The sequence below is a fragment of the Engystomops pustulosus genome, chromosome 9 (assembly GCF_040894005.1).
Source record: "Engystomops pustulosus chromosome 9, aEngPut4.maternal, whole genome shotgun sequence".
Lineage (NCBI taxonomy): Eukaryota > Metazoa > Chordata > Amphibia > Anura > Leptodactylidae > Engystomops > Engystomops pustulosus.
The window spans coordinates 105,038,396-105,055,285 of NC_092419.1; the positions used below are offsets into that span (position 1 = coordinate 105,038,396).

At 45.2% G+C, this 16,890-nt stretch overlaps 1 protein-coding gene across 4 annotated transcripts in view; it reads left to right on the top strand.

The window, feature by feature from the left end:
• The window catches only part of RNF208 (ring finger protein 208), a 177,811-nt gene that overhangs the window by 14,216 nt on the left and 146,705 nt on the right, over positions 1-16,890 (top strand). The window lies entirely within an intron of this gene.

Consider the following 16,890-nt stretch of genomic DNA (forward strand, 5'->3'; position numbering starts at 1 on the left):
ATGGGCGGCACGGTGCTTTAGTGCTTAGCATTAGAGCCTTGCAGCTCTGGGGACCTGGGTTCAAGTACCAGGGTCAACATCTGCAAAGAGTTTTTGTATTTTCTCTCCGTGTTTGTGTGGATTTCCTCCGGGTCCTCCGGTTTCCTCCCACACTCCAAAAACATACTGGTAGGTTGATTAGATTGTAAGCAACATTGGGACAGGGACCAATTTGGCAAACTCTGTGCAGCACTGTGTGATCTGTGTGCACTATATAAATAAAGGAATTATTAATTATTATTACCCTGCTTCCCCTAAAATAAGAAATCCACCAAAAGTAAGACCTAGTACAATTTTGTTCAGGCTTAGAAAGATAAGGCCTCCCGTAAAATTAAGACCTAGCGGCCGTCATTGCAGCAGCTCCCCCCATGCCACATATTAGTATTAGGAAATCTTTTAGATGCTGCAGAAGTTTGTGACATTGGGAAGAATTCATAGAATTAAATCACTGACTGTTGTGCTGCAAATGTGATCCCAGCAGCTACCAGGATAAGAAGGGTCATTTACACGACCACGATTCCACCATAATTGTCTGCAATTCCACAGCCCTGATTAAGAACAGATAAGGCTGATGTACATCTTAAATGTATGTGGGTGCTTTAAAATATAAAATAGATGACTCTACATATATGACGGCCTCTCTCAGCCTTGCTCTCTTGATCACCATTCATCTGGTGTACAGCCTCTCCCTCTCCTAACCCATCTGCATAATATGGTAGACCTATTAGTGACTGACGCATAAGTGACAACTTCGCCTGGCTCAGCTCTGGAGTCTGAGAGCTGGGTAACACTCCCATGGTAGCAGTGATAAAATCCATATTGATGCCACTCCGCAGGCACTTTATTATATCTAGAGAATACATTGTCGGCCATTCAACAATGGCCATTTACAATTCTGCTATTCCCTTACATCTGACTCCTGGAAGGAGTTTGGACAACCCCATGCACATTACCTAAAGTTTTTCAGTGGCCTGTTCATGCTCAAGGTGTATATGGAGCTGAGTTGTAAGCACAAGATGTATGTAATTAAAGTGGTAAGTACGCTGGAGGTGTAGAATTTAAGAGGTAGTATACAACATTAATATTGCTGAGCTTGGCATAGGTCCCCATTTTTTGGTTGTAGGGGTCCCACTGACATTAGTTGATATCAGACCTATACATCACCACGGAGCTTGTAAAAGTGTTCCAAACTTTTACACAGTGTTTGGAGCTGTCTTTTTATGCTACGGTTATGGTGCGATCGCTGTGGTGCCTGAAGTCAGACTTCTGTGTTAAAAAAAAAATTGTTTAACATCTCCTAAGGTAAGGTTATGAAAGTTGAAGATCACCCCTTTAATTCTATGAATGCTATACACTACAGTCCTGATTTATAACCAATATAGTAAATCTGTAGTGATGCTGGAGAAATAGGAAGATTTAAGTAGCACGGAAGTGGTCATTTTATAATAATAACGTATGACGCTAATGTCGATTTTTCATATAGATGTCTCTTTTATGTTATATAAAATATTGATGATTGCAAATAGATTGTGTGATTAATGATGAACATTATACGGAGCCTGATAATGGGGCAATAGCTAATGTGTATCTGTACAGTACATATACATTCGGGGACAGCCAGTCTATAAATATCTACGAGCCTACTACATCCAAGTTACAAAACACTCTTCCAACTCACATGTCTCTTTTATAGCACCTACCCCCTGGAAATAATGAGATACAGACACAATCGTGAAATAATCCGTTTATCTCTTTAGAACATCATACATTTTAATAATGATGACAAAGTCAGAGCCGCACCAGCCCTGAGACACAATGCACAGTATTTTATACATGTAACATGCCAAGATTTACATAACAATGTAAGTCCTTCTCTACGCAGACGCATGTCCCTGGCGGTGCACCCGTGTGCTGCAACATTCGACATTCTTGGTTTCCCTCCGCACAAGTCTCTGTTCATCTTCAGACCGGATGTTGCACAACTATCGAGGTTGTGGTTTATCTCAGGTCCTGAAAGGACAGTCCTGTCCAATGATCCTTCCTGGTGTCAACATGGACCAGTTCAACACTACTTTTTAGAAGGTTTTTCAGGCAGAGTCATAATCAGTCCTGGAGTCATAATAAATAGATCTGGATAATATGGAGTCCAGGGTTCCTTGAGAACTGTGTATAAAGTACAATATAGTGGAATTACCCAGTGTCATGTTCTTAGGACCTTGTCCTGACAGCAATGTCCTTGAATCTGTGGAGGTTTTTGCACTGTCTAAGACCTTCATAGCTTTAGCATCCTGGGAAACCAAATTCTTATGAACCTCATGCTCACATTGCCCACCGTCTTCTAGAAGGATTTGAAAGAAGACTATGGTGCCGAGTATAAGAAGCCACTTCTTGGCCTTGTCCTTCTCCTGGCGGGGGAGATACTTTCTCACCTGAGATGGATACAACACTCTCTTGGGCTTCCTTTTTTTGAGGGATTTCTGACAACCCATTCTTTGCATTAGCCTGGGGCTTGAGATGTTGTCTAGTGAGGAGGCTGCTAGGTCCGTCTTGGTTTCTAGTTTGCAGTTCTTGCTGCCGCTTGGACTCATCTCAGAGTGTAGACACATCATAATGGCCATGGAGTAGTCAGGTAGATGTAGAGGTTGCACTTGATGTGTGTGATCTGACTACATGACTTAGTTTTCAGCTATAAATAGCATTTCCAAAGGGCACAGCTCTCGGGAGGAGGTGGAGTCAGGCTCCTTTAATTTGGGTAATTGTCAAATTAGCATGACAGCTTGAAATCAGCTCCAACACAGAGGAACGTGTTTGTTTATTATGTCAACATGGCTTATTGTACAGGTGCCCTCAGGTGGCTTAGTGCGATAATGACATGCTGCGGGTGAAGATTGCCGCCTTATAGCTCCTTTTGTCTTCTTGTCACATTCTTCTGACATGACTTCAAGTTTCCAGAACCGAGGAAATGGGGCGGTCCACAAACATAGAAGTGTTTGCAAAGTTGGGGCTTGGAAGAATGGCTCACTTGGTACAGTAGAGTAGTCCTCTTTGTTGTAACATCTCACTGGACTCACCACAGAAAGTTATATATCATAATGGAACAGCATGGAGATTTCACAGGAAACTTTCCTCAAATTCTTGTTACATTAATCGTCTTGCTTTGGGACACCTTCACGCATGCGCCCTCACCCTACTTTTTGAATATTTCATCCTCATCTTGACATTACACATTCTAGTTCTCCCCATTCCCACCACCTATACCTATGAAACATAATTTATCACTTATCGTTATGACAATATTATATTGGTGGAGGGAGTAATATTTAGCTCTCCGGTGAGCACTGCTTCCACTTCATGGTCCAATGACGCCATGTCCATGTCCTTGAATTAAGGGAAACCTAACTACTGGGATCTACCTAATAAAGTAGATCTGATGGTAGGTTGATAATTATTAATTCCCCAGCCCCTCCTTTTTTGGGAAGCCAACGAGTGGCGCAGTAGATCCAGTTTCAGAGCCGAGGCTGCGCTAACATGCACTTGAGCAATGAAGTGACTCTTCATCAGTGGTGATGCCAATTATCGTATCACTACAATCTGGTATTTTCTGCATAGATTAGGCTGGTTTATTAATATCTCTGTTCCAGCAGAATCCTTGGGGCTAAATTGTGTCAAGAGGCTCAGGCTGCTGTTCTGTGCATTCACCATGCTTTACACTGCAGTTTTGCTCAGTAAGTATTGTATAGGGCCGTGATGGCGAACCTTTTAAAGACAAAGTGCCCAAACTACAACCAAAACCAACTTACAAGTCGCAAAGTGCCAACATGATAATTTAAGCAATAACTTATTGATCCCTGTTGAATCACAGGCTTCAATCGCATTGGCATCCTGAGGACACCAATGCAATAGGAAGAAGATGGAGAAATTTGGATTGTAGCTTCCCTCCAGGGTCCCCTGAAGAGGAAGGATCAGGGGACCCAGAGCAGCAGCTCCAATGACAATCCATCTCTGCCCACACCTTCTCGCTCCTCCTGTAGTCTCGGCAGCCAAGGACGTCGCTTTTAAATAGCGCTGAGTATTGCACATTCTGGGCTGTCTTGGACCGCAGGAGGAGTGCTGTCTGGCAAACTATGTGTTGGGGTGAAGGCTTGGGTGCCCACAGAAAGGGCTCTTGAGTGCCACCTCTGGCACCCGTGCCATAGGTTCGCCACCACTGGTATAGGGCAAAGCCCACCATAATTTCTCTAATAAGTCAGGGCATGGGGAGTGGATTCAGAAACTACCTAAACTATCTAAACCCTGTGATAAAAAGGAAAACTAACCATAGATACTGTAGAAACATCATACAGTGATGAAGTCTGAACAACACAATAAAGTTGCACTGTTTATTTTTTTCCCCTAACAGTCCTGCATGTGACTAAGTGAACAAACAAGTGTCATGTGTGATCATCCCATCCATTACTGCGTTACTGTGATTTTCCCCTCTAACCATTCAGCATATTTTGAAGACTATTATGCTGTTCCCTTGGTACTGTATCATTGTATCTTCAGGACTGATATCCTATTGCTTTTAACAACACAATACCCGTGAGAATGGGCCCTGGATGCAGTGTCACAGCAGTGTAGGGCAGGATCTGCGATGACTTGTGTACATTGAATTTTTATCCTCTTGGACAAATAAGAGCCTTCAGTCAGCAAACTGATCTGATATTGATGGACATTTTTTCTGAGAACTCTTTGTTGATTTGGTCTCTGTTCACCAATCACAAGTTGGAGTGCAACCTCCACTGGCATGTCCAGTGATATAAGTACCAACCAGGCATATCTACTGCAGTAGGGAGTTGTTGTGTAGGGGAGCTAAGCTGAGGGGAGGGCCAAAGGTGCCAAAGTCTCAGGGCTGGACCAAAGGCGGAGAACTGTGTGTGTGTGTGGTGGGGGGATTTTGAAGGCACTAAAGTCTGGCTGTTGGCGGGGGGGGGGGGGGGGGGGGGGGGGGTTCAAAGGCGTCAAAGTCTTGGGGATGGATTGGGCCAAAAGCGCCAAAGTCTGTTGGGTTGACCAAAAGAGCCGTTCTGGAGGTCTTTATGGTAGAGTGTAGGTCATAGGGGCCTTCACACTTGAACTCAATTCCATTCACAAAATCAGTACAGGAGTGATGTCAAGTTTGGAACAACCTTCTCAAAGATTACCTTATAAAACCTTACATGACTGTCGCTCTGTGAAACAATGGGGCTCATTTACTTACCCGGTCCTGTCGCGATCCCGCGGGGCTGTTGTCCAATGTAGATTTGGGTCTGCCGGGATTCATTAAGGTCCGTGCGCCCGATATCCACCAGGTGTCGCTGCTGCGCCGAGGTCCGCCGGAGTTCACCTGCTTCCTCCCGGTGCATGTAAGTGCTGATCTTGTGACACAAATTCTTTTTTTAAATTCCGCGTCTTTTCGGAATCTGTCGGGTTGTCTGACGGCCCCCCGATTTCTGCTGCGTGAAAACCGGCGCCGATGCGACAAAATCCGATCGTGTTTGCCAAAATCCCGGGGCAATTTGACGCAAATCGGATTTCGCCGGGAAACCCACCGAAAGTGGGCGATTCGGACCCTAAGAAGATGAGCCCCAATGTGGGAAATAATAATAAAAAAACACTTGCCACTCCATTTGATGATGCAAATACACAGAATTTTACTGGTGTACAAAGTATGACAATCCAAATTCGTGTAACGTTTCGGTCCTTACTATAGATAGACCTTCTTCAGACACGCAAGAAAACATTTTTTATTATTATTATACTTAACGGACTGGTATCCTACTTGAGCACCCTCTTGCGCACCCAGTGAAGTGACGTGCAGTCTTTTACTACATGTCCGTGTGAATGCAGCCTTACAGTTATTCTCACATTTGCTTGAACTTAAAAATGACACATAAAGCGCATGATGCCACCCGTCAGACGCTTGCACAATTTTTTGAGATTTCTTCGCAATTCAGTTCTCAGAGATTGAGGAAGTAATGTTTTATCCTTATCTTGGGTGGAGAATACCCCATAAATGGCCATATAAAAAGATGTGACCCTGAAACTTTTTCTTCCGTCACAGCACTTAAGATTAAGTACACAACCCTTTCAGGAGAACTAGGAAGGGCTCCTGCCGTACCAGGCGTCTGTGAACGTCAGAGAAAGTGCTCGAAAAAACTTTTTACATCCTGGTACTTGTAGAGTTAATAAATACCTTATACAATGGATGACCTTATAGAGGGCCCAGGGCGAGCCTCTTTTAAGGAGACGTACATCTCGCCTTACATTTTCACACGGACCTCAATGGAGGAGGCAGATCAGGTGCCTATGAGGTAGATAGAAGTCTCACTTTTCTCCATCCTCATGGGGCGGGTCTCGCGGTAGACTGATCTTTCTATTAAGCTCCCGTCGCTATCTTTATATTGGAGCCACTGGTATTACAGAATTTATTTACACATGTTCTTACGTAGTGAGTCAATATATGACAAATGTATCTTCTAACCATGAATTCAGCAGCGTTGATGTGCAGCTCTCTCCATTCATCTTTGTGGGACTGTAAATTATGGAGACTTCCACTTTTCATATACCAAAAGTCTACCATTAAAATTAAGCATTATAAACCAGGGACACTTACTCATAGATCCAGGCACCGTGACTGTGCTACACAGGCTGTTACTTATGTGAAGAGTATGTATCCGCCCCCTCCCTGCTCCCTCTGCAGGAAGTGTTCACTGAACAAGTGCTGAGGGAGCAGGGTGTGGGTGAGAACAGTGTAACAACAGTGGCATGACAAGACTCCAAAGAAATTTGGATCAGGGCCCCATATACACTACCCTCATTGCCACTCCCATGCCACGCACCGTATCGCTCCGTGCGGCCATTGCCGTCTATGGGGGGCGTGTATACGGCCGTACACACATCTCCCATATGGAAGTGTGAATGCAGCCTAAATCCTGTCAAGCAGCAAGACCCCCTTATTAAATCCTGTCCAGCAGCCAGACCCCCTCATGTAATCCTGTCCAGCAGCCAGACACCCTCATGAAATCCTGTCCAGCAGCCAGACCCCCTCATGTAATCCTGTCCAGCAGCCAGACCCCCTCATGTAATCCTGTCCAGCAGCCAGACCCCCTCATGTAATCCTGTCCAGCAGCCAGACCCCCTCATGTAATCCTGTCCAGCAGCCAGACCCCCTCATGAAATCCTGTCCAGCAGCCAGACCCCCTCATGTAATCCTGTCCAGCAGCCAGACCCCCTCATGTAATCCTGTCCAGCAGCCAGACCCCCTCATGAAATCCTGTCCAGCAGCCAGACCCCTTCATGAAATCCTGTCCAGCAGCCAGACCCCCTCATGTAATCCTGTCCAGCAGCCAGACCCCCTCATGTAATCCTGTCCAGCAGCCAGACCCCCTCATGAAATCCTGTCCAGCAGCCAGACCCCTTCATGAAATCCTGTCCAGCAGCCAGACCCCCTCATGTAATCCTGTCCAGCAGCCAGACCCCCTTATTAAATCCTGTCCAGCAGCCAGACCCCCTCATGTAATCCTGTCCAGCAGCCAGACCCCTTCATGTAATCCTGTCCAGCAGCCAGACCCCCTTATTAAATCCTGTCCAGCAGCCAGACCCCCTCATGAAATCCTGTCCAGCAGCCAGACCCCCTCATGTAATCCTGTCCAGCAGCCAGACCCCCTCATGTAATCCTGTCCAGCAGCCAGACCCCCTCATGTAATCCTGTCCAGCAGCCAGACCCCCTCATGAAATCCTGTCCAGCAGCCAGACCCCCTCATGTAATCCTGTCCAGCAGCCAGACCCCCTCATGAAATCCTGTCCAGCAGCCAGACCCCTTCATGAAATCCTGTCCAGCAGCCAGACCCCTTCATGAAATCCTGTCCAGCAGCCAGACCCCCTCATGAAATCCTGTCCAGCAGCCAGACCCCCTCATGTAATCCTGTCCAGCAGCCAGACCCCCTCATGAAATCCTGTCCAGCAGCCAGACCCCTTCATGAAATCCTGTCCAGCAGCCAGACCCCCTCATGAAATCCTGTCCAGCAGCCAGACCCCCTTATTAAATCCTGTCCAGCAGCCAGACCCCCTCATGTAATCCTGTCCAGCAGCCAGACCCCTCATGTAATCCTGTCCAGCAGCCAGACCCCCTCATGTAATCCTGTCCAGCAGCCAGACCCCTCATGTAATCCTGTCCAGCAGCCAGACCCCCTCATGAAATCCTGTCCAGCAGCCAGACCCCCTCATGAAATCCTGTCCAGCAGCCAGACCCCCTCATGAAATCCTGTCCAGCAGCCATTATTTATTAATCCTGATGACATGACAACAACACTAGGTCACAGATGGAGCGCAGGTGGAGGCACTGATTTGTCCCTGTCTGCGGCACATTTATAAAGATGCAAATGCAATTTATTATCTTCTGGACATATGAACCCACATCTCCCTGCAACCGCAATCCTCAAGCCCCTGTGTAGCAGTCTGTAAAGCCAGATCAAAGGGTCTAGGGTAGCCACACAGGCTCAATAACATAATTTTAAAAGTTGATTTTAGAAGGAATATAGGAAGATTACCACCAGAGGACGAAATAATGCCTTTTCAAGATTCATAGACGCTTGTACAGGAAATATTGAAAGAAGTTACATGCGGAAGTGTGCATGTAGCCTTACTCACTTATAAGACCCAACTGGTGTAACCCCCAGATATCTTTATATAAGGGGGTTTATCCCCATGGGAAAGGAAAGGGGTTATAACGTACCCACAGATTACTGAGGAATTTCACATCCCTGATTGTTGCTTTTATTAATATTTGCAAATCCGCCAAGCTATACAGACGCAATTTGGAGAAGCCAAAATGACCTTTAGGTCCAGTGTGCTGTCAAAATATATTATGGAAAGAGAAGACACTGGGGCTTATTTACTAACTTGGTCCACAGAGTTCACCGAAAGTGCATTGTCCAACGATAATGCACATCTTCACGAAGATCATGCACCCGATATCCTGCATGTGTCGCCTGCAGGTCCGACAGAGTTCACCTTCTTCCTGGTGCATGTAAGTGCATTGTCTTGCAACCCAATTTGAAAGAAGTGAAATCCCGCGCTCAGTCCGTATCAGTCGGATCGGCCGCCCCCCGATTCGTGGCACATGTAAGGCAACGCAGCTGCGCCACAATCCGATCGCATGCGATACAATCTCATCCTGTCCAAGCCGTGCAATGCCCAAAAATGGTGTGAAGTCCCACAAAAGTGAGCAACGCAACCCTTAGTAAATGAGCCCCACTGTGAGCATGATTTCCTTTCTTTATTCATGGATGTTGTGTTAATATTTAGACCAATTCCCGTATGGATCCAGTGTCAAATGGGAGGCAGATGTGGGTCCTACTGATGATCATCAATGGAGAGACATTGTAGTTGGTCCCTCTGTTGTCCCCCGGTGAAGGACCACAAGTATCCCAGCTGTTTATAATATAAAGAGTTAACAAAACATGCTGTACAGATATGGTATAAGATCTGATTCTAATTGCTTTGTATGTTGTGGGGAACTAGAGGGTTTTAGAAGAGGAATTCTGAATCTGCTGTGTCGGGTTTTCCATATCCAATTGGAAACTAACCCTAAGATCTGCCTTCTGGGTGTATTGTGAATACTGGTGCAATGTGATCCTATAACGTTTGGTATCCAGAGTGCACTATATCAAGTCCTTACGGAAATTCTGTTCCATTGGATCTGATGAACACTGCCCACTATACACAAACTCAAAAGCAGAATGAACAATATCATATGAGTATAAAGCAAAAATCTATTAATAAATTTGAAGCTGTTTTGGGGTCGGTGGTTGGACTTCCAGGACTGCCAATGAGGGCACACATGTCAATTAGACAACAATTTACCTATTTGTTATCCGGAGATACCATCTGAGCTCCTAAGATTGATGACATCATTTTTGGAGCTTTAAACAGGTGTTACATAACTATTATTTTCTTCTTGCCTTACAGGAGATATTTAGGAGTAGTTAAACCCCCACTAGAGACTATCACGGGAGACATCAAATTGGAAGGGCTGGACCTCAATCCAGTTTCGGAAGGTTATACCCTGCAGGTGCAGGGTTTTTTTTTTGTGTGAAAATTCTAAATATAGATACAGAGAGAGACTGACTGTGCTCTAAGCAACTAGATTGTAAAATGGAAAGACATGAAAGCAGACACCACTAATTTAGTTGCAATGTTAGGGTTTAGTAAATGACAAGACAAAGACATTTCAAAAAGTACATTCCCTTCACATCATTATGATAGACAGACCTGTCCTCAGGTATTTCACATGAATTGACACTTTCTCCTAAAGAAACATTTACCTTCACAGCGATCTCTATCTCTCCATCAACTCATGGAAATTTCCCCAACATCCTAATAGCTTCATGAAAACCTCATGTCATCACATTTTTCCACTGACCCTCATCAAAAAGTGACAACAGAGTTGAATTCCTATACTAGCAACACATAATTAGGCTATAAATACTAACTACCACAATGTACAAGAACATACCGTATATACTCAAGTAGAAGCCGTTGTACCGTATATACTTGTGTATTGTGACGACTCTGCCGGCGAAAGAAGAGAGAAGAGGAGCCCCGGGGACCCGCGCCGAAGATTGTGAGCCTCGCACCAAAGATTGGGACCCGCGCCGACGATCTGGACACCGGAGGGTGAGTATTAAGATTTTTATTTATTTTGGCAGGTAGCTGGCTATATACTCCATGGGGGCTGACTGTATACTCCATGGGGGCTGGCTGTATACTCCATGGGGGCTGGCTGTATACTCCATGGGGGCTGGCTGTATACTATATGGGCTGTATACTCCATGGGGGCTGGCTGTATACTATATGGGCTGGCTGTATACTACATGGGGGCTGACTGTATACTCCATGGGGGCTGGCTGTATACTCCATGGGGGCTGACTGTATACTCCATGGGGGCTGGCTGTATACTCCATGGGGGCTGGCTGTATACTCCATGGGGGCTGGCTGTATACTCCATGGGGGCTGACTGTATACTCCATGGGGGCTGGCTGTATACTCCATGGGGGCTGGCTGTATACTCCATGGGGGCTGGCTGTATACTCCATGGGGGCTGGCTGTATACTATATGGGCTGTATACTCCATGGGGGCTGGCTGTATACTATATGGGCTGTATACTCCATGGGGGCTGGCTGTATACTATATGGGCTGGCTGTATACTACATGGGGTCCGGCTGTATACTATTGGGGGCTGGCTGTATACAACTGGGGGCTGGCTTTATACCACAGGGGGGCTGGCTAGCTGTATACTACACCCTCGGCTTATACTTGAGTCAATAGGTTTTCCCAATTTTTGGTGGTAAAATTAACGGTCTCGGCTTATACTCCGGTCGGCTTATACTCCAGTATATACGGTACCTAATTTTAACTCAAAAATCGAGTATAAGCTTTGGGAAAAATAAGAGGTTGGGAAATGCATTGGTCACAGCCCCCCACCCCCCACAGCCATCCCCTGTAGTATAAAGCCTGCCAGCCCACAGTATATAGCTAGCCTGCCAGACTGTAGTTAAAAAAAATGAACACTGTACTTTCTGTCTTAAATTATAGTTCCTTTCCATTGTGTCACACAGTGTTTTAGGGCTATGAACTTGGCGTCCAGGGTATTTGCTGAGGCACAGGCCTGTGTCCCTATTTGAAGTAGACAGATGTCAAACATATTAGTGCTTTTTAGGCCGTTTTTGACAACAAGATTTAAATATACAATATATACATCTTTATATATTGGTAATACTGTATATAGATTTGGTAGGATCTGGATCTAGGTGCACAACCTATTCCCAGATCGCCAGTCCTGTCCCTGTATAGAGCTGTCCACATCCGGTATTACATAGCCATTGAGTTTAGACACACAGCTCAGGTTGTATTGAAGTCTCTGTTGGGACAGCCAGTGGAATAGCTCATTTCTTGACCCTCTAATTGTCCCTCTGGACCCTGGCAAATGCATTCTGATTCCTTTTTGTTTCTGTGTTGTTGTCTGGCACATGTCAAGCATTGCTCTCCAGCAGTGGGTGAACAAGCGAATGTTGTGGGTCACTTCCAGTGTATGGGGAACATTTGTAACTCTCAGCTATGAGAAGTGTCCTTAAGATGTTTAATTTACACCTGTAATAAGTGTTCACCGCTACATTGTGTAACACTTCTGTGTAAGACGCTTGTGTAACCTCCCAGGTTTCTTATATAAAACCCAAATCAGTCTGTATTCACCCATAGTCAATGAGTGGAGCATGGTCCACAGCAGCCCAGAGTATTTCAGGAGAGGGGAAGTTTAGTTGTCTAGGGGGACAGTGCTTTAATGTGGTGATAGTGAGGACAGGGTATTATATGATTGGTACAAGGTAAAAGATGCATAAGGTCATGGGCTGATTGGAAACGGATGATGGCTGCATGCAGCACAGAGTATTTAAGAATGGGAATGCTCTATCATTATAGGTGATGATGTTATTGAGGCCAGTGCTGCACATGATAGGTGCAATGCTGTGTTATAGGGAGTGCACCTGAGACCAGTGAGCAGTGCGAGACTAACGGCAGAACGGTAGAGTATTTTTCAGATTGGAGTGTGCTATCTGTTTGGTGGAAGTCCTTTCATTAGACAATGCTATTGGGCAGTATATAATGATGGAAAAGTGATGGAAGGAGAACGGAGGAGAATGTGGGACAGTGGATAAGTACAGACTGGACTAAGTATTTCAGGAATAGAGTGTGTTATGTAAAGACATGAGGGATCACATCAGCCACGACAGGTCCCTGCAATGCAGAAATGATAGAGCCCTCAGCAGCGCAGAGGATTTTAGGAAGGAGAGCTCTGATCTTGAGATGAGCAATCTCCTATATACTCATGCAATGATATTTGTACATGGAGAGCTGCAGTGTCAGGATCAGAAGCAGGACGGTGATAATTAATAATAATTCATCATTTCTTTATATAGCGCACACAGATATAGCACCAAATCAGTCCCTGTCCCCATGGGGCTCACAATCTAATCAACCTACCTGTTTGCTTTGGAGTGTGGGAGGAAACCAGAGGACCCGGAGGAAACCCACGCAAACACAGAGAGAACACGGAAACTCTTTGCATGCCTGAGGGTGCGTTCACGTGTGGCTTTTTTTTTTTTTGGGGGGGGGGGGGGGTTTAAACGCATGTGTTTTACATGTTACAATGTGGTTGGCTGCTTTTAATTTTTTCAATTCGCTTTCAAAGCAACCAACCGCCTGGTAACAAGTAAAATGCATGCGTTTAGACACCCCCCTATAGCTCCATGTGTGTATGCACTCTCAAGGTCACAGAGCCCCACAGCAGCACAGAGTATTATTTATAAGATGTTCACCGGTGCATGCACTAATTACATCTCCAGCACTTTACTAGTGAAAGCACAAGATACCTGGAGCAGATAGGGGCAGCACTTTGTTTGCCTTTGGCACTTTCTGGAAATATGATTTGGCCCTGCTAGGACTTAGATCAATAAGATAAGTAACCTCTCAGTGATCCAGACACAGAGTATTGCCGCCAGCTGTTTACCCTCCTGATAGCATTTTTGTCTTATCCAGGTGAAATCTGAGTCAAATACCTGTGGAGGGCACATGTTCTGCTCTGTACATCCTGATAATTAGGAGCTTACGCAACCGGCGAGGTAAATGCGGTGACACATTCCACAAGGCGACGAGCCACATTCATCACATAAATATCCATAGGTGTCACTGCCAGAAACTCATATGTGGCACTGATGCCCCAATTTGTGACCCATTGTGACAGCCGGCATGTCAATTAGATGGCTCTGTCATTAGGGCATCTAGATATAGATTAGTTATATAGACTGGGGGGGGGGCTGTACTTGGAAGCTTCTCCAGGTTTTGGAGATTCAAGTGCAGGGTTTGGATGTTAAACTTGCATTAGGCCAGGATTTGGTCACCGAGAGCCCCGAATTGTAAATCTTCTAAATTTCAGTCCTGTTAATAAGGAACACAATGAGAAAGTTTGTCTGAACAAACCTGTACAAACGTCCTTAGGGGGGTCCACACGCTGACTCTTTCACCTATGAGGGGACTCATACTATAAATAATATATTATGGCTGCAGGGTCTAGTCCAGATTTAGCATCGGGGCCCAGCATTTGCAAGTAAAATTTACATTTCTGTGGATTTAAAATCTTCAATTCTGCTCACTTTCCATGTGTTTTTTTGCACATATCATTTGTGTACCTGGATATGAATAACATATGGATACATATTCTCCAGTTTGCTGCTGTTATAACAGTTGCATGGTGGAGAATCTACAATGTGTCTGTATTGTGTGTCTATACCTCTCAAATCCCTACAGGACAATAAGTGATGGACTTGACACCAATGTTGCAAATTTTTTGGCACACACTGTAATTGCACACAATTTTGCAACTTTATGCCCTATGTAAGTGTTTGTAGCAGGGTCATGTTGACTGTAACATATTCCCAGACTCTCGTGGGCTCCTGCACATGATGTGAAACCCTACATTGTAAAATCTATGACTGCATATGGCTGACAATCCATGGCAAACACATAGGGGGTCATTTACTAAAGGCCCGATTCGCGTTTTCCCGACGTGTTACCCGAATATTTCCGATTTGCGCCGATTTCCCCTGAATTGCCCATAGGGGCAGATTTACTTACCCGGTCCGTTCGCGATCCAGCGGCGCGTTCTCTGCGGTGGATTCGGGTCCGGCCGGGATTCATCAAGGCAGTTCCTCCGACGTCCACCAGGTGGCGCTGCTGTGCTGAAAAGCATCTGAACGCACTGAAGTTCACGATCCTATCCTGGGTGAAGGTGAGTGCAAGCTCCGTGACACAATTTCCTTTTTTAAATGCGGCGGTTTCTCCGAATACGTCGGGTTTTCGTTCGGCCACGCCCCCCGATTTCCGTCGCGTGCATGCAGGTGCCGATGCGCCACAATCCGATCGCGTGCGCCAATATCCCGGGGCAATACAGGGAAAATCGGCGCAAATCGGAAGTATTCGGGTAACACGTCGGGAAACCGCAAATCGGGCCCTTAGTAAATGACCCCCATAGAGCATGCAAATCTGCTAAGATTTTAGAAAATCTGCTTTCTGTAAACTGTGTGTGCATCATCGCATACAGTTTCAGGGCCGAGAGTTGTCAGAATTTAAAAGGTCATATCAGATGGAGTACATAGTTACCTCATTTCAACATTTCTCCTGATGTAATTCGCTGAGCTCCAGGTTTTGCTTCCTTGTATACTCCATACACATAGCGATTACACACTGTTTCTATAAATAAGACACTGATAATAACACGTCTACTTGCACAAGCCGCATTGTAATCTATTAATGCAAGGAACATAGAGTGTTGTGCAAGCACCAACTGACCGGAACGACTTACCATAAGTTGTCATCTTGCTTGTTAATGGGGTTTTCCAGGTGAGGGTGCAACACTCTGGCCCCCCCATGATCACTGTAGAGGGCTTCACGGGTGGGCTATGCTCAGTTTGATGTAAGCAAATGAAAGCATAAGTTACAGGTGTGTTGCACTTTTAGGAGATTTATTAGGGAATGTTCAGGGCACGGCGGCTCAGTGGTTAGCATTACAGCCTTGCAGTGCTGGGGACCTGGGTTCTAGTCCCAGGGTCAATATCTGCAAAAAGTTTGTATGTTCTCTCTGTGTTTGCGTGGGTTTCCTCCAGGTCCACTGGTTTCCTCCCACACTCCAAAAACATACTGGTAGGTAGGTAGGTAGCCCCATTGGGGACAAAGACTGATTTGTTAATCTTCTAAAGAATTATTATTATTAGGGAGGTGCTGTGGTGCAGTGCAGAGAGGAAAGAACACAGCAGTGTGAGGAGACTCCCCACGTGTACTTGGAGAAGATAGAATCTTGGAATATAAATCACAGTCCTGCTGCTACTAATAGCAATCACAATGGTATCTCTCCAGTGACAATACCTAAAACTGGCTGCAGGGAGCACAGACACAGCACTGCAAGGATATGCCCCCAGTGCACTTGGATAAGCTAAAACCTTGTCATGTAAATACATATTTTGCAGTCCTTCTGCGACTAATAACATACATAAAGTTATGATTACACATCTCTCCCTGGACAATATACACTGACTGCAGAAAGTATACAGAGCAGCAGTGTGAGCACATGCCCCCCAGTACCCTTGGAGAAGCTACAAGGCGCAATTCACAGTCCTGCTGCTACTAACGACATATAAGACAGTATAATTACACATATCTCCAGGGACACTACCCAACACTGGCTGCAGTCTGTATGGTCACACCTGCTGACTGATCCCTATGAAGTGAAGAGATTGCAGGGGTCGGAGAAGTCATAGGTATAACGATTTCTGTATATAACTGGAGGGCAGCGCTGTACTTTTTGACTTCTTTTCCTGCCTTTGTTCTCCGTTCTGAATGGGAAATTATATCCTGACAGGAATGATGTCACTGCATCACCTTACAGCTAAATATAGCACAGGATCAAATAGTAAATATACTGCACCCCCCATGTTTACTATCCAACAGCAGAGCAACAGTATCCATGTCACCTGAGCAAACACTGCACACAATAACTGCTGTATATACTGTATATAGCGTGATAGCCAAGAGCATAGACAGATCACATCTAGTCAGTCAGCTAGGAAAGTTCTCATGCATAGGAGCAGTATTATAGTAGTTATATTCCTGTACATAGGGGGCAGTATTATATTAGTTATATTCTTGTACATAGGGGGCAGTATTATATTAGTTATATTCTTGTACATAGGGGGCAGTATTATATTAGTTATATTCTTGTA